This window comes from Rhinopithecus roxellana, chromosome 13 (genome assembly GCF_007565055.1).
Source record: "Rhinopithecus roxellana isolate Shanxi Qingling chromosome 13, ASM756505v1, whole genome shotgun sequence".
Classification (NCBI taxonomy): Eukaryota; Metazoa; Chordata; class Mammalia; order Primates; family Cercopithecidae; genus Rhinopithecus; species Rhinopithecus roxellana.
In genome coordinates, this window is record NC_044561.1 from 18,354,239 (window position 1) to 18,371,958 (window position 17,720).

A 17,720-nucleotide genomic window follows, 5' to 3' on the forward strand; every position below is an offset into this window, starting at 1 on the left:
GCCAGGCTGGTCTCTAACTCCTGATCTCAAGTGATCTGCCTGCCTGGCCTATTTTTTCTTTCTATCCTTATTCAGGATTGTTGGGATGTTTTTCCTTTCTGTTTTACTGGTCCTTTCATCTTTTTGAGTTTTTTTTTTTTTTTTTTTTTTTTTTTTTTTTTTTTTTTAAAGACAGGGTCTCGCTCTCTTGCCTAGGCTAGAAAATACTGGCATGGGCCGGGCGCGGTGGCTCAAGCCTGTAATCCCAGCACTTTGGGAGGCCGAGACGGGCGGATCACAAGGTCAGGAGATTGAGACCACCCTGGCTAATACGGTGAAACCCCGTCTCTACTAAAGAATACAAAAAAAAAAACTAGCCGGGCGACGAGGCGGGCGCCTGTAGTCCCAGCTACTTGGGAGGCGGAGGCAGGAGAATGGAGTAAACCTGGGAGGCGGAGCTTGCAGTGAGCTGAGATCCGGCCACCGCACTCCAGCCTGGGCGACAGAGCCAGACTCCGTCTCAAAAAAAAAAAAAAAAAAAAAGAAAATACTGGCATGAACATAGCTCACTGCAACCTCCTGGGCTCAAGGTATCTTCCTGCCTCAGTTCTAAGTAGCCAAGACTACAGGTGTGCATCACTACATCAAGCTAAAATTTTTTTTTTTTTACTTTTATTTTTGGTTTAGGAACAACTGTGCAAGTTTGTTTTATAGGTAAACTCGTGTTATCAGGGCTTATTGTACAGATTATTTCATCACTCAGGTACAAAGCCTGGTAACCAATGGTTATTTTTTCTGATCATTTCCTTTCTCCCACCCTGTACCCTCAAGTAGGTCCTAGTGTCTGTCGTTCCCCTCTTTGTGTCCATGTGTTCTTATCATTGAGCACACACACACACACAGACAAACATATATATGTACAAGCAATTCTCCTGCATTAGCCTCCCGAGTAGCTGGGATTACGGGCGTGCACCACCACACCCAGCTAATATTTTTGTGTGTTTTTAGTAGAGACGGAGTTTCACCATGTTGGTCAGGCTGGTCTTGAACTCTTAACTTCAGGTGATTCACCTGCCTCAGTCTTCCAAAGTGCTGGGATTACAGGTGTGAGCCACCGTGTCCAGCCGAGCTCCCACTTGTAAGTGAGAACATATGGTATTTGTTTTTCTGTTCCTGTGTTGGTTTGCTAGGGATAATGGCCTCCAGCTTCATCCATGTTCCTGCAAAGGACATGATATCCTTCTTTTTTATGGCTGCATAGTATTACGTGGCGTGTATGTAGCACATTATCTTTATCCAGTCTGTCATTGATGGGCATTTAGGTTGATTCCACATGTTTGCTATTGTGGATGGTGCTGCGATGAATATATGCATGCATGTATCTTTATGGTGGAATGATTTATATTCCTTTGGGTATCTACCCAGGATCTTTCAGGAATCACCAGACTACTTTCCATAGTGGTTAAACTAATTTGCACTCCCACCAACAGTGCCTAAGTGTTCCCTTTTCTCCACAACCTTACCAGTATCTGTGGGCTTTTTTGACTTTTTTTTTTTTTTTTTTTTTTAAGACAGAGTCTGTCTCTGTTGCCCAGGCTGGAGTGCAGTGGCGCCATCTCGGCTCACTGCAACCTCCGCCTCCTGAGTTCAAATAATTCTGCTTCAGCCTCCCAAGTAGCTGGGATTACGGGCATGGTCCACCATGTCCGGCTAATTTTTGTATTTTTAGTAGAGACGGGGGTTTCATCATATTGCCAGGCTGGTCTCGAACTCCTGACTTCAGGTGATCCACCCGCCTCGGCCTTCTGAAGTACTAGGATAACAGGCATGAGCCCTACTGCACCGGGCCTTGACTTTTTATTAATAACCATTCTGACTGGTATGAGGGAGAATCTCATTGTGGTTTTGATTTGCATTTCTCAGATGATCAGTGATATTGAGCTATTTCTCATATACTTGTTAGCCACATCTCTGACTTCTTTTGAAAATTGTCTGCTCATGTCCTTTGCCCACTTTTTAACGGGGTTGGGTTTTTTCCGTTGTAAATTTGTTCAAGTTCCAGCCCAGCACTTTGGGAGGCTGAGGTGGGTGGATCATTTGAAGTCAGGAGTTTGAGACCAGCCTGGGCTATGGTGAAACCCAGTCTACTAAAGATACAAAAACTAGCCAGGCATGGTGCTGGCGCATGCCTGTAATCCCAGCTACTCGGGAGGCTGAGGCAGAAGAATCGCTACTTGGGAGGCTGAGGCAGGAGAATCGCTTGAGCAGAGGTTTTGGTGAGCCGAGATTGCACCACTGCACTCCAGTCGTGGCGACAGAATGAGACCCTCTCTCAAAAAAAAAAAAAAAAAAAAAAATTCGTCAAGTTCCTTATACATGCTGGATATCAGACATTTTTTTTTTTTTTTAATAATTTTTTTTTTTTTTTTTTTTTTTTTTTTTTTTTTTTTTGAGACGGAGTCTTGCTCTGCCGCCCAGGCTGGAGTGCAGTGGCCGGCTCTCAGCTCACTGCAAGCTCCGCCTCCCGGGTTCACGCCATTCTCCTGTCTCAGCCTCCCGAGTAGCTGGGACTACAGGCGCCCGCTTCGTCGCCCGGCTAGTTTTTTTTTTGTAGTTTTTAGTAGAGACGGGGTTTCACCGTATTAGCCAGGATGGTCTCGATCTCCTGACCTCGTGATCTGCCCGTCTCGGCCTCCCAAAGTGCTGGGATTACAGGCTTGAGCCACCGCGCCCGGCCGATATCAGACATTTTTTTCAGATGCATAGCTTGCGAATATTTTTTCTCATTCTGTAGGCTGTTCATTTACTCTGTTGATAGTTTCTTTTGCTGGGCAGAAGCTCTTTAGTTTAACTGGATCTTGTCAATTTTTGATTTTGTTGTGATTGCTTTCAGTGTCTTTGTCATGAAATGTTTGCCAGTTTCTACATCCCCAGTGGTATTGCCTAGGTTGTAATCCAGGATTGTTATAGTTTTGGGTTTTACAATTAAGTCTTTAATCTATCCTGAGTTGTTTTTTTTTTTTTTTTTAAGATGGAGTTTCACTCTTGCCGTTGCTGGAGTGCAATGGCGCGATAATGGCTCGCTGCAGCCTCCGCCTCCCAGGTTCAAATGATTCTCCTGCTTCAGCTTCCTGAGTAGCTGGGATTACAGGTGGGTGCCACTACACTTGGCTCATTTTTGTATTTTTAGTAGATACAAGGTTTCACGATGTTGGTCTTGAACTCCTGATTTCAGGTGATTCACCCGACTCAGCCTCCCAAAGTGCTGTGATTACAGGTGTGAGCCACCTCACCTGGCCCTGAGTTGGTTTTTGTACATGGTGTGAGAAAAGGGTCCAGTTTCGAGGCCGGGCACAGTGGCTCATGCCTGTAATCCCAGCACTTTGGGAGGCCGAGGCGGGCGGATCACGAGGTCAGGAGATCGAGACCATCCTGGCTAACACAGTGAAACCCCATCTCTACTAAAAACACAAAAAATTAGCCGGGCATCATGGCAGGCACCTGTAGCCCCAGCTACTCAGGAGGCTGAGGCAGGAGAATGGTGTGAACCCAGGAGGCGGAGCTTGCAGTGAGCTGAGATTCCTCTGCTGCATACACTCCAGCCTGGGCGACAAAGAGAGACTCTGTCTCAAAAAGAAAAAAGAAAAAAGAAAAGAAAAGAAAAGGGTCCAGTTTCAATCTTCCGTATATGGCTAGCCAGTTATCCTAGCCCCGTTTATTCAATAGGGAGTTCTTTTCCCACCGCTTGTTTTTTCAGCTTTGTCAAAGATCAAATGGTTGTAGGTGAGGGTGCAGCCTTATTTCTGGGCTCCCTATTATGTTCCATTGGTCTTTGGGTCTGTTTTTATACCCAGTACCATGCTATTTTGGTTACTGTAGCCCTGTAGTATAGTTTGAGGTTGGGTAGTTTGAAGCCTCCAGCTTTGTTCTTTTTGTTTAAGATTGCCTTGGTATTCAGGCTGTTTTTTGGTCCCATATGAATTTTAAGATAGTTTTTTTTTCTAATTCTATGAAGAATATTATTGGTAGTTTGATAGGAATAGCATTGAATCTGTAAATTGCTTTGGGCTGTATGGCTATTTTAATGATACTGATTTTTTCCTATCCATGAGCATGGAATGTTTTTCCATTCATTTGTGTCATCTCTGATTTCTTTGAGCAGTGTTTTGTAATTCTCATTGTATAGATGTCTCACCTCCCTGGTTAGCTGTATTCATAGGCATTTTATTCCTTTTTTTTTTTTTTTTTTTTTTCTGGAGTGCAATGGCGCAATCTTGGCTCACCACAACCTCCATCCCAGGTTCAAGTGATTCTCCTGTCTCAGCCTCCTGAGTAGCTGGGATTACAGACATGTGCCACCACGCCCAGCTAATTTTTTTTTTTTTTTTTTTTTTTTTTGTATTTTTAGTAGAGATGGGGTTTCTCCATGTTGGTCAGGCTGGTCTCGAACTCCCAACCTCAGGTGATCCACGCACCTCGGCCTCCCAAAGTTCTGGGATTACAGGCGTGAGCCACCACACCTGGCAGCATTTTATTCTTTTTGTGGCAGTTGTGAATGGGATTTTGTTCGTGATTTGTCTCTTGGCTCGGCTGTTGTTGGTGTATAGGCATGCTAGTGATTTTTGTACATTGATTTTGTATCCTGAAACTTTGCTGAAGTTTATCAGCTGAAGAATCTTTTGGACAGGGACTATAGGGTTTTCTAGATATAGAATCATATCTTTTGCAAGGAGAGATACTACAACCTTCTGTCTTCCTATTTGGATGCCCTTTATTTCTTTCTCTTGCCTGACTCTTCTGACCAGGACTTCCAACACTGTGTTGAATAGGAGTGGTGAGAAAGGGCACCCGGGTGTTGTGCCACTTTTCAAAGAGAATGCTTTCAGCTTTTGCCCATTCAGTATGATGTTGGCTGTGGGTTTGTCATAGATAGCTGTTATTATTTTGAGGTATGTTCCTTCAAAATCTACTTTAGTGAGAGTTTTTAATACGAAGGGATATTGTGCTGAATTTTATCAAAAGTCTTTTCTGCATCTATTTATATAATTATGTGGTTTTTTTCTTTAGTTCTGTTTATGTGATGAATCACTTTTATTGATTTGTGAATGTAAAACCAACCTTGTATCCCAGGAATAAACCCTATTTGATAGTGGTGGATTAGCTTTTTGATGTGCTGCTGGATTCAATTTGCAAGTATTTTGTTGAGGATTTCTGCATCGATATTCATCAAGGATATTGGACTGAAGTTTTCTATTTTGGGTGTGTCTCTGTTGGGTTTTAGTGTCAGATGATGCCAGCCTCACAGAATGAGTTGGGGAGGAGTCACTCCACCTCAATTTTTTGAAATAGTTTCAGAAGAAATGGTACTATCTCTTCTTTGTACATCTGGTGGAATTTGGCTGCGACTTCATCTGGTCCTGGGCTTTTTTTGTTAGTAGGCTATTTATTGCTGATTTCATTTTGGAGCTCATTATTGTTCTGTTCAGGGAATCTGTTTCTTCCTGTTTCAGTCTTGGTAAGGTGTATGTGTCCAGGAATTTATCCATCTCTTCCAGGTTATTATTATTATTATTATTGAGATGGAGTCTCACTCTGTCACCCGGTGTGGAGTGCAGTGGCGCAATCTCAGCTCACTACAATCTCTGCTTCCTGGGTTCAAGTGATTCTCCTGACTCAGCCTCCCAAGTACCTGGGATTAAAGTCATGTTCCAACACGCCCGGGTAATTTTTATATTTTTAGTAGAGATGGGGTTTCACCATGTTGGCCAGGCTGTTCTTGAACCCCTGACCTCAGGTGATCTGCCCGCCTCAGCCTCCCAAAGTGCTAGGATTACAGGCATGAGCCACTGAGCCTGGCTGCTTCTAGTTTTTCTAGTTTGTGTGCATAGAGGTGATCATAGTAGTCTGTGATGGTTATTTTTATTTCTGTGGGGTCACTGGTAACATCCCCTTTGTCGTTTCTAACTATGTTTGTTTGTTTATTTATTTATTTATTTTTTGAGACGTAGTCTCATTCTATTGTTCCGATTGGAGTGAAGTGGCACCATTTTGGCTCACTGCAACCTCTGCCTCTCAGGTTTGAGAGGTTCTTGTGCCTCTGCCTCCCAAGTAGCAGGGATTATAGGCATATGTCACCATGCCCAGCTAATTTTTGTATTTTTATTTTTTTTTTATTTATTTATTTATTTATTTTTTTTGAGACGGAGTCTGGCTCTGTTGCCCAGGCTGGAGTGCAGTGGCGCAATCTCGGCTCACTGCAAGCTCCATCTCCCGGGTTCCCGCCATTCTCCTGCCTCAGCCTCCCGAGTAGCTGGGACTACAGGCGCCCGCCACCACGCCCGGCTAGTTTTTTGTATTTTTAGTAGAGACGGGGTTTCACCGTGTTAGCCAGGATGGTCTCGATCTCCTGACCTCGTGATCCGCCCGTCTCGGCCTCCCAAAGTGCTGGGATTACAGGCTTGAGCCACCGCGCCCGGCCAATTTTTGTATTTTTAGTAGAGACGGTATTTTACCATGTTGGCCAGGCTGGTCTCGAACTCCTGACCTCAAGTGATCCACCCACCTCGGCCTCCCAAAGTGCTAGAATTACAGGCATGAGCCACCACACCCTGCCTTAATTGTTTTTATTTGGACCTTCTCTCTTTCTTCTTTATTAGTCTAGCTAATGGCCTATATCTTATTCATTTTTCAAAAAAAAAAAAAAATCAACTCCTGGATTCATCGATCTTTTGAATGGTTTTTTGTGTCTTGATTTCCTTCAGTTCAGGTCTGATTTTGGTTTTTTTTCTGCTAGTTTTGGGGTTGGTTTGTTCTTGCTTCTCTAGTCCTTTTTTTTCTGAGACGGAGTCTCATCCTGTTACCCAGACTGGAATGCAGTGGTGCAATCTCGGCTCACTGCAACCTCAGCCTCCGAGGTTCAAGCAATTCCCATGCCTCCACCTCCTGAGTAGCTGGGATTACAGGCGCATGTTACCACACCCAGCTAATTTTTGTACTTTTAGTAGAGATGAGGTTTCACCATGTTGGCCATGCTGGTCTCGACCTCCGGACCTCAAGTGATCCACCTGCCTCGGCCTCCCAGAGTGCTGAGATTACAGGCACTGTGCCCGGCCTCTTCTCTAGTTTCTTTTAGTTATGATATTAGGCTGTTAATTTGAGATCTTTCTTTCTTTCTTTTTTTTTTTTTTTGAGACAGATTCTTGCTCTATTGCCCAGGCTGGAGTGCAGTGGCGTGATCTCAGCTCACCGCAACCTCTGCCTCCCAGGTTCACGCCATTCTCCTGCCTCAGCCTCCTGAGAAGCTGGGACTACAGGCGTGCACTACCATGCCTGGCTAATTTTTGTATTTTTAGTAGCGATGGGGTTTCACTATGTTGGCCAGGCTGGTCTCAAATTCCTGACCTCGTGATCCCCCTGCCTCAGCCTCCCAGGGTGCTGGGATTACAGACGTGAGCCACTGCGCCCAGCAAGATCTTTCTTACTTTTTGATGTGGGTGTTTCGTGCTATAAATTTCACTTTTAACACTCCCTTAACTGTGTCCTAGAGATTCTAATATGTTGTATCTTTGCTCTCATTAGTTTCAAAGAACTACTTGATTTCTGCTTTAATTTCATTACTTACACAAAAGTCATTCAGGAGCAGGTTTTTTTCCATGTAATTGTATGGTTTTGGGCAATTTTTAATGTCTTGATTTCTGTTGTTATTGCACTGTGGTTCAAGAGTATGTTTGGTATGATTTTGGTTCTTTTGCATTTGCTAAGGATTGTTTTATGTCCAATTGTGTTGTCAATTTTAGATTATGTTGCATGTGGTAATGAGAAGAATGTATATTCTGTTGTTTTTCAGAGGAGAGCTCTGTAGAGGTGTATCAGATCCATTTGGTCCAATGTTGAGTTCAGATCCTGAATATCTTTGTTCAGTTTCTCTTTCGATGATCTGTCTATACTGTTAGTGAAGTGTTGAAGTCTCCTACTATTACTGTGTGGGAGTCTAACTCTCTAATAACTTGCTTTATGAATCTGGGTGCTGCTGTGTTGGGTCATATATATTTAAGATAGTTAAGTCTTCTTGTTGAATTTAACCCTTTACCACTATAATGTCCTTCGTCTTTTATGACCTTTGTTGGTTTAAAGTCTATTTTGTCTGAAATTAGGATTGCAACTGCTGCTTTTTTCTGATTTCCATTTGCTTGGTACTTTTTCCTCCATCCTTTTTAATTTTTATTTATTTATTTATTTATTTTGAGAATATGGATGAGATAGGTCTCTTGAAGACAGCATACCATTGAGTTTTGGTTTTTGATCCAGAAAAATATGGAACATTTCATGAATTTGCATCATCCTTGCACAGGGGCCATGCTAATCTTCTCTGTATCATTTCAATTTTAGTATATGTGCTGCTGAAGCAAGCACACCAAGCTCATTTTTATTTTTATTTTTATTTTTTTGCAGAGACAAGGTCTTGCTATGTTGCCCAGGCTGGTCTCCAACTCCTTGCCTGCAGTGATCTCCCCACTTTGGCCTCCCAAAGTGCTGGGAGTACAGGTGTGAGCCACCTTGTCCAACTCTTTCAAGTAACTTTTTTTTTTTTTTTTTTTTTTTGGATACAAGGTTTCACTCCATTACCTAGTCTGGAGTGCAGTGGCATGATCCTGGCTCACTACAACCTTGAATTCCCGGCCTTAAGCAATCCTCCCACCTCAGCCTCCCCAGTAGCTGGAACCACAGGCATGCGCCACCACACCCAGCTAATTTTTAAATTTTTTGTAGATATAAGGTCTCCCTATATTGCCCAGGCTGGTCTCAAAACTCTTGGGCTCAAGCAGTTCTTCCACCTCAGCCTCCCAAAGTGTTGCAATTATACATGCTTGGCCTATTATTGACGAATTGTTATTGTATTAATTTTAGATTTTTAACTTTTAGTATTTTATTTTTGTTATATGGTTCTTTTTCTTTTTCTTTCCTTCCTTCCCTCCCTCCCTCCCTCCCTCCCTCCGTCCCTCCCTCCCTCCCTCCCTCCCTCCCTCCCTCCCTCCCTCCCTTCCTTCCTTCATTCCTTCCTTCCTTCCTTCCTTCCTTCCTTCCTTCCTTCCTAGACAAGGTCTCATTCTGTTGCCCAGGCTGCAAAGATGCAATCTTGGCTCATTTCAACCTCTGATTGCTGGTCTCAAGTGATTTCCTACCTCAATCTGCTGAGTAGCTGGGACTACAGGAACATGCAACCACGACCAGTTAATTTTCATATTGTTTGTAGAGATGGAGTTTTGCCATGTTGCCCAAGCTGATCCTGAACTCCTGGGCTCAAGTGATCCTCCCATCTCAACCTCCCAAAGTGCCGGGATTACAGGCCTGAGCCATTGCGCCTGGCCTACATGGTTCTTTTTCTAATTAATTAATTAATTAATTAATTTAGAGACAGAGTCTCGCTCTGTCGCCCAGGCTGGAGTGCGGTGGCCGGATCTCGGCTCACTGTAAGCTCCACCTCCTGGGTTTACGCCATTCTCCTGCCTTAGCCTCCCGAGTAGCTGGGACTACAGGTGCCTGCCACCTCACCCGGCTAGTTTTTTGTATTTTTTAGTAGAGACGGGGTTTCACCGTGTTAGCCAGGATGGTCTCGATCTCCTGACCTCGTGATCCGCCCGCCTCGGCCTCCCAAAGTGCTGGGATTACAGGCTTGAGCCACCGCACCCGACCTCTAATTTATTTTTAAAATTTTATTCTTTTTTTTTTATCTCTCTTAACATGAATGTTTAATTCATTTATAGTTTGAAAAAATAGTAAAAACTTTTAATACCACACAGTTTTCACTGAGTACAGCTTTAGCGGCATTTCTATAGTTTTGCTATGAAGATTCATATGATTTGGATAATTTGAAATTCCACTTTTTGGTTTTACTTATTTAGGAAAGTATTTATTTTCTTTCTTTCTTTCTTTCTTTCTTCTTTCTTTCTTTCTTTCTTTCTTTCTTTCTTTCTTTCTTTCTTTCTTTCTTTCTTTCTTTCTTTCTTTTTTTTTTTTTTTTTTGATGGAGTCTCGCTCTGTCACCCAGTCTGGAGTGCAGTGGCACGATCTCAGCTCACTGCAAGCTCCACCTCCCGGGTTCATGCCGTTCTCCTGCCTCAGCCTCCCGAGTAGCTGGGACTACAGGTGCCTGCCACCATGCCTGGCTAATTTTTTGTATTTTTAGTAGAGATGGGGTTTCACTGTGTTAGCCAGGATGGTCTTGATCTCCTGACCTTGTGATTCGCCCACCTTGGCCTCCCAAAGTGCTGGGATTACAGGCATGAGCCACCGCTCCTGGCCATATTTAGGGAAGTATTGCTTAATTACTGTGCTATATTTCTCTGCTATATATTTGTTGCTTATATTTAGTTTATGTAATCTCTGTAATATTTGGACTATTTGAAAGATTTTGGTTTTGTTTTTTCATCTTCAACTGTCCTCTTGCACCTTTTCTTTTTTTTTGAGTTTTTGAAATCTTTTTAAAAAGAAGAAACAGAGTATCCCTGTTGCTCAGGCTGGTTTCAAACTTCTGAGCTCAAGTTTGAGATAGAGTCTCGCTCTGTCACCCAGGCTGGAGTGCAGTGGCCCTATCTTGGCTCACTGCAAGCTCTGCCTCCCAGGTTCATGCTATTCTTCTGCCTCAGCCTCCCGAATAGCGGAGACTACAGGCTTCCCGCCACCGCACCTGGCTAATTTTTTTGTATTTTTGGTAGAGACGGAGTTTCACCGTATTAGCCAGGAGGGTCTTGATCTCCTGACCTCATGATCCGCCTGCCTCAGCCTCCCAAAGTTCTGGGATTACAGATGTGAGCCACTGTGCCCAGCCATTTTTTTTTTTTTTTTGAGACAGAGTCTGGCTCTGTTGCCCAGGCTGGAGTGCAGTGGTGTGATCTCTGCTCACTGCAACCTCTGCACCCTGGGTTCAAATAATTCTCCTGCCTCAGCCTCCCAAGTAGCTGGGACTACAGGCACAAGCCAAAACACCCAGCTAGTTTTTGTACTTTTAGTGGAGATGGGGTTTCACCATGTTGGCCAGACTGGTCTTGAACTCTTGACCTCGTGATTTGCCCATCTCAGCTTCCCAAAGTTCTGGCATTACAGGCGTGAGCCACCACACCTGGTCCCTCTTGTGCCTTTAAGAGTGAGTCCTATTCTTAGGACGACCCTCCTAAACTGAGAGAGAGACTACTGTGTGTCCTGCCAGATGGAAATTTTTTTTAAAAAAAGCATTCTTGCAGCCGGGCACAGTGTCTCAGGCCTGTAATCCCAGTACTTTGGGAGGCTGAGGCTGGTGGATCACTTGAGGTCAAGAGATAGAGATCAGCCTGGACAGCATGGTGAAACCCCGTCTCTACTAAAAATACAAAATTAGCCGGGCATGGAGGTGTGCATCTGTAATCCCAGCTACTCCAGAAGCTGAGGCAGGAGAATCCCTTAGAACCCAGGAGGCAGACGTTGCAGTGGACCGAGATTGCACCACTGCACTCCAGCCTCGGTGACAGAGCAAGACTCTGTCTCAATAAAAAAAAAAAGAAGAAGAAGAAGAAGAAGTATTCTAGCATTCTTGCATTCTGTTTTTTGTTTGTTTTTAGGGACAGGGTCTCACTCTGTCACCTAGGCTGGAGTACAGTGGCAGAATCATAGCTCAAACTCCTGGGCTGAAGAGCCATCCTCTTGCCTCAGTCTCCCTAGTAGCTGACACTTCAGGCACCAGCCACTGTGCCTGGCTCTTATATTCTTTTAAAAATTACAATTCAGTGGTTTTAGGATATATATTCCCAAGGTTGTACAGCTATCACCACAATTTTATAGCATTTTACACTTTTTTTTTTTTTCCTGTTTGTGGAGAATGGGGTCTTGCTATATAGTCCAGGCAGGTCTCGAACTCCTGGGCTCAAGCTATCCTCCCACCTCTGCCTCCCTGACAGCTGGGATTACAGGCATGAGCCACCGCACCTGGCAATTTTATAGCATTTTAATCACCTCAAAAAGAAATCCTGTACCTTTTGGTAGTCACCCCCAGCTTCCTCATCTATCTTCTATCCCACCCCAAATCCTAGGCAACCACTAATCTACTTTCTTTTTTTTTTTTTTTTGAGACAGAGTCTCACTCTATCAGCTGCAGCGCAGCAGCATGATCTTGGCTCACTGCAACCTCTATCTCCTGAGTTCAAGTGATTCTCCTGCCTTAGCCTCCTAAGTAGCTGGGATTACAGGTGTGGACCACCATGTCCAGCTAATTTTTTGTATTTTTAGTAGATACGGAGTTTCACCATGCTGGTGAGGCTAGTCTCGAACTCCTGACCTCATGATCTGCCTACCACCTCGGCCTCCAAAGTGCTGGGATTACAGGCATGAGTCACCATGCCCAGCCTTTCTTTTGTTTTGCTCTTTTTTTTTTTTTTTTTTTTTGGTTTTTCTCCTCCCTGCCTCCTGCCCTGTCACCCATGCTGGAGTGCAGTGCCATGATTGTACCTCACTGCAGCCTTGAACTCCTGAGCTCAAGCGATCCTCCCACCTCAGTCTCCCATGTAGGTAGGACTGTAGATAAGCACCACCCTGCCTGGCTAATTTGTTAAATTTTTTGTAAAGTTAGCTACTCAGGAGGCTGAGGCACCAGAATCGCCTGAACCCGGGAGGTGGAGGTTGCAGTGGGCTGAGATTGTGCCACGGCACTCCAGCCTGGGCAACAGAGCAAGGCTCTATTTAGAAAAAAAAAAAAAAAAGTGTTCAAGGTTCATATATGTTGTATGTAGTATTAGTATTGTGTTTTTTATGGTTGAATATTATTCCACTATATGAGTATACCACATTTTATTAATTCATTCATCAGTTAAGAGCCATTTGGGTTGTTTCCACTTTTTACCTATTATGAGTAATACTGCTTTCTTTTTGTTGCACATATCTGGTATATCTTTGATCATCATCTAATTTCATTCTTTTGGCCAGGCGCAGTAGCTCACGCCTGTAATCCTAGCACATTGGGAGGTTGAGGTGGGTTAATCACTTGAGGTCAGGAGTTTCACACCACCCTGGCCGGCATGGTGAAACCCTTGTCTCTACTAAAAAAACCAAAAACAATTAGCTGGGTGTGGTGGCGGGCACCTGTATTCCTAGCTACTGGGAAGGCCGAGGCAGGAGGATAGCTTGAACCTGGGAGACAGAGGTTGCAGTGAGCCGAAATTGCGCCATTGCACTCCAGCCTGGGCGAAAGAGTGACACTCTTGTCTTAAAATAATAATAATAATAGTTTCAGTCTTTTGTTTTATCCTTTCTTTGTCACATTGTTTAGGTGTTTTCTTGTTTGTTTGATTGTTTGTTTTTTTCAAATCCAGCTAGAGGCTGGGCACAGTGACTTATGCCTGTAATCCCAGCACTTTGGGAGGCAGAAGCAGGAGGATCACTTGAGCTCAGAAGTTTGAAACCAGCCTGAGCAACAGGGATACTCTGTTTCTTCTTTTTAAAAAGATTTCAAAAAATAAAATCCAGCTAGATTGTTTAAAAGTCCAATTTGACAATCTCTGGTTTTGAAAGGGGAATTCAGCCTGTTTATTGTGTGATAACAAGTATACTGGATATTATTTCTTTCATTCAGTTTTAGGCTTACTATTTTATTCTACTGTATTATTTCCTCTTTCTCTTTTCCTTACTTTTGGTGCTTTAATCAAATTCTTTATCCCCCTTTTATTTTATTTATTTATTTATTTATTTATTTTATTATTATTTTTTGAGACAAAATTTCGCTGTGTTGCCAAGGCTGGAGTGCAGTGGCACCATCTCAGCTCACTGCAACCTCTGCCTCCCAGGTCAAGCGGGTCTCCTGCCTCAGCCTCCTGGGTGGCTGGGATTATACGTGCATGCCACCATGCCCAGATACTTTTTTTATTTTTAGTAGAGACAGGTTTCATCATGTTGATCAGGCTGGTCTTGAACTCCTGACCTCAAGTGATCCTCCCGCCTCAGCCTCCTAAAGTGCTGGGATGACAGGCGTGAGCCACTGCGCCTGGCCTATCCCTCTATTCTTTTAGAAACTCTGCTATGCTTTCTCAATTCTAGCATAGCTACCTTCCTATTGCTAACATCATAATCAAAGCTATATTTATCTGTTGACATATCACAAATAAAGAAAGACTAAACATTTAGATCAAAATTATTTTTCTACTCCCCCCAGTCCCAACACCTCCATTTTGCTAAAGTAGATTGATATTTCTACGCTAGGGTTTTAATTGGGTTTGTCTTTAGTCCAGTTCCTCTGTTTCTTCTCTTTTTTTTTTTTTTTTTTTTTTTTTTTGAGGCGGAGTCTCGCTCTGTCACCCAGACTGGAGTGCAGTGGCGCAATCTCGGCTCACTGCAAGCTCCGCCTCCCGGGTTCACGCCATTCTCCTGCCTCAGCCTCCCAAGTAGCTGGGATTACAGGCGCCCGCCACTTCGCCAGGCTAGTTTTTTGTATTTTTAGTAGAGACGGGGTTTCACCGTGTTAGCCAGGATGGTCTCGATCTCCTGACCTCGTGATCCGCCCGTCTCGGCCTACCAAAGTGCTGGGATTACAGGCTTGAGCCACCGCGCCCGGCCCCTCTGTTTCTTCTCTTAAGATACTTAGAACAATAATTCTGGGGTTTTGGACATTGTTGTAACTTTTTGTCAATACAAGTTTATTATATCCTTTAGCAGAGTAGTATTTTATTTTTACCCCAAAACGACTGCCCATGCCAGCCACATTCATGATCTTGAATGAGCAGGATATGTTCTGATATTTAAGAATAATTTTCTGGGCCAGGTGCAGTGGCTGACACCTGTAATCCTAGCACTTTGGGAGGCCGAGGCGGGCGGATCACAAGGTCAGGAGGTCGAGACAATCCTGGCCAACTTGGTGATACCCCGTCTCTACTAAAAATACAAAAAAATTAGCCAGGCATAGTGGCAGGTGCATGTAGTCCCAGCTACTCAGGAGGCTGAGGCAGGAGAATCACTTGAACCGAGAAGGCAGAGGTTGCGTTGAGCCGAGATCGTGCCACTGCACTCCAGCCCAGGTGACACAGTTAGACTCTGTCCCAAAAAATAAAAAGGAATAATTTTATGGGCTAAGTTCAGTCTCTCACATCTGTAATCTCAATGCTTTGGGAAGCCAAGGCAGGAGAATCACTTGAAGCCAGGAGTTCAAGACCAGCCTGGACAACAATGTGAGACTGTATCACTGCAAAAAATAAAAAAATTACCTGCGTGTGGTAGCACAAGTTTGTAGTCCCAGCTACTCGGGAGGCTGAGACAGAAGGATGACTTGAGCTTAGAAGCCGGATGTTGCAGTGAGCTACCATTGCAGCCATTGCACTCCAGGGGACAGAGTGAGATCCTCTTGAGAGGTGAAGCCAGCTGGAATTCCTGGGTTGAGTGGGAACTTGGAGAACTTTTCTTTCTTACAAGAGGATTGTAAAATGCACCAATCAGCACTCTGTAGTTAGGATTGTAAAACGCATCAATCAGCACTCTGTGGCTAGCCAGAGGTTTGTAAAATACACCAATCATTGCTCTGTAAAAATGTACCAATCAGCGCTCTGTGGCTGGCTAGAAGTTTGTAAAATGGACCAATCAGTGCTCTGTAAAATGGACCAGTCAGCATTCTGTAATATGGACCAATCAGCAGGACGTGGGTGGTGACAAATAAGGGAATAAAAGCTGGCCACCCCTACCCCAGCAAGCAGTGGCAGCTCTCTTGGGTTCACTGCCGTGGTGTGGAAGCTTTGTTCTTTTGCTCTTACCAATAAATCTTGTTGCTGCTCACTCCTTGGGTCTGTGCCACCTTTAAGAGCTGTAACACTCACTGCAAAGGTCCGTGGCTTCATTCTTGAAGTCAGTCAGACCAAGAACCCACTGGGAGGAAGCAACTCTGGACACACTGTCTCAAAAAAAAATCCATTTTGGGATTCCTTATTATATACACTCTCTCTCTAGCCCAGTGGCTCTTGTCATCTTGTGGAGACTGCAGATGTGTGCTGTGCTTCCCCCTGTCCGGGCTTTGCTTATCTGTCTGGAATGTCTTCTTTCCTCCATGCCCATCTGCATCTTTCCAGGCCTATCTTTTACCAGTCTTTTTCTGATCCAAACCAGATGTGAGCACTTTTTCCTTTGAATCTCACAAGGCACCCTGTAACTATTTCTTCTGACATCTACCTCTACTGACATTTGGGCATTCCCATACCTTCACGCCTCTTCTGTCTTCTAGGGAAAAAAGAAAAGTATCTTTGTATTGCCAGTGTCTGTCACCATCCCTGGCATATAATACATACTGAGCTGAAATGACGAGACATGGGTCAAGGAATCACCAACTTGGATGGCGAAAGAAGCAGACTTTGATTTAATGAAGACTTTTATACACTTTCATTTTTTCCATCTAAGAGACACATTTGTAGGGAAGAACTGTCTTCATCATGCCCTAGATGTGCTCATTCCTGAGATTCCCCTTTCTTATTTTATTTTTTCAGAGATGGAGTCTTGCCATGTTGCCCAGGCTGGTCTCAAACTCCTAGGCTCAAGCGATCCTCCTGCCTTGGCTTCCCAAAGTGCTGGGATTACAGGTGTGAACCACCATACCCATCTGAGATTCCCTATTCTAGAAGGAAAACATCTATCACTCAGTAATGACGTTAATCACTATCCTTCATCCAGGGCTTCCCATTCTCTACTGCTACAAGGTACTGGGAATTTTGATCTGTTTAGAAGGTAGGCTTAAAAAAAATGGTAATGGCTGAGTGTGGTGGCTCATGCCTGTAATTCCAGCACTTTGGGAGGCCGTGGTGGGTGGATCACTTGAGTTTAGGAGTTCAAGACCAGCCTGGGTAACATGGTGAGACCCCATCTCTACTAAAAATACACAAAAAAAAAGAAAGAAAGAAAGAAAAAAAAAAAAAGGCGGACATGGCAGTGCAAGCCTGTGGTCCCAGCTACTTCAGAGGCTGAGGTAGGAGGATGGCCTGAGCCCTCGAGGCAGAGGTTGCAGTAAGCCTAGATTGCACCACTGCACTCCAGTCTGGGTGACATAGTGAGACTCTGTCTAAAAAAAAAAAAAACATGGATTTTTCATTTATCATCCTGTTTCTTCCATCAATCCGACTCAATGACTAAGGTGTCTATAATAACATATACAGACTACTTAGAAAAAAATTAAATAATTTCTTTCTTTTTATTTTATTTTATTCTACAATTTTTGTTGATATTTAATAGTTGTACATATTTTGGGGCTACATGTGATATTTTGATACATGTATACAATGTGTCATAAAATCAGACTAACTGGGATATACATCGCTTCAAACATCTTTTCTGCTTCTTGCAAAAAAAAATTCTCTCTTTCTTAAAATTTCCATTTTTTAAATATTTTTCAAGAGATTGTTGTAGCTGCACATCTGCTAGTGTGCTGGAGATAGATACAGTAACATTCCTTGCTCCTGGGGTCATGTCTTTTTTGTTTTGTTTTTTTCTTTTTTTTTTTGTCTGTTTTGTTTTTTGAAACAGGGTCTCACTCTGTCACCCAGGCTGAAGTGCAGTGGCATGATCACAGCTCACTGCAGCCTTGTCTTCTTGGGCCCACCTCAGCCTCCCGAGTAGCTAAGATTACACCACCACACTGATATTTTGTAGAGATGGGGTTTCGTCATGTTGCCCACTGTACCCAGCTAATTTTTTTATTTTTGTAGAGATGAGGTATTGCTGTGTTACCCAGGTTGGTCTCAAACTCCTGGGCT

The 17,720-nt window shown here is 43.6% G+C and overlaps 2 non-coding genes across 2 annotated transcripts; both read right to left on the minus strand.

Moving 5' to 3' along the window:
- Positions 1-8,286: 8,286 nt before the first annotated feature.
- LOC115892969 lies at positions 8,287-8,391 on the minus strand. The gene has a single exon (XR_004052934.1). It is a non-coding gene; the product is annotated as a U6 spliceosomal RNA (small nuclear RNA).
- Positions 8,392-11,097: 2,706 nt separating this feature from the next.
- LOC115893059 lies at positions 11,098-11,229 on the minus strand. The gene has a single exon (XR_004053015.1).
- Between the last annotated feature and the right edge of the window lie 6,491 nt (positions 11,230-17,720).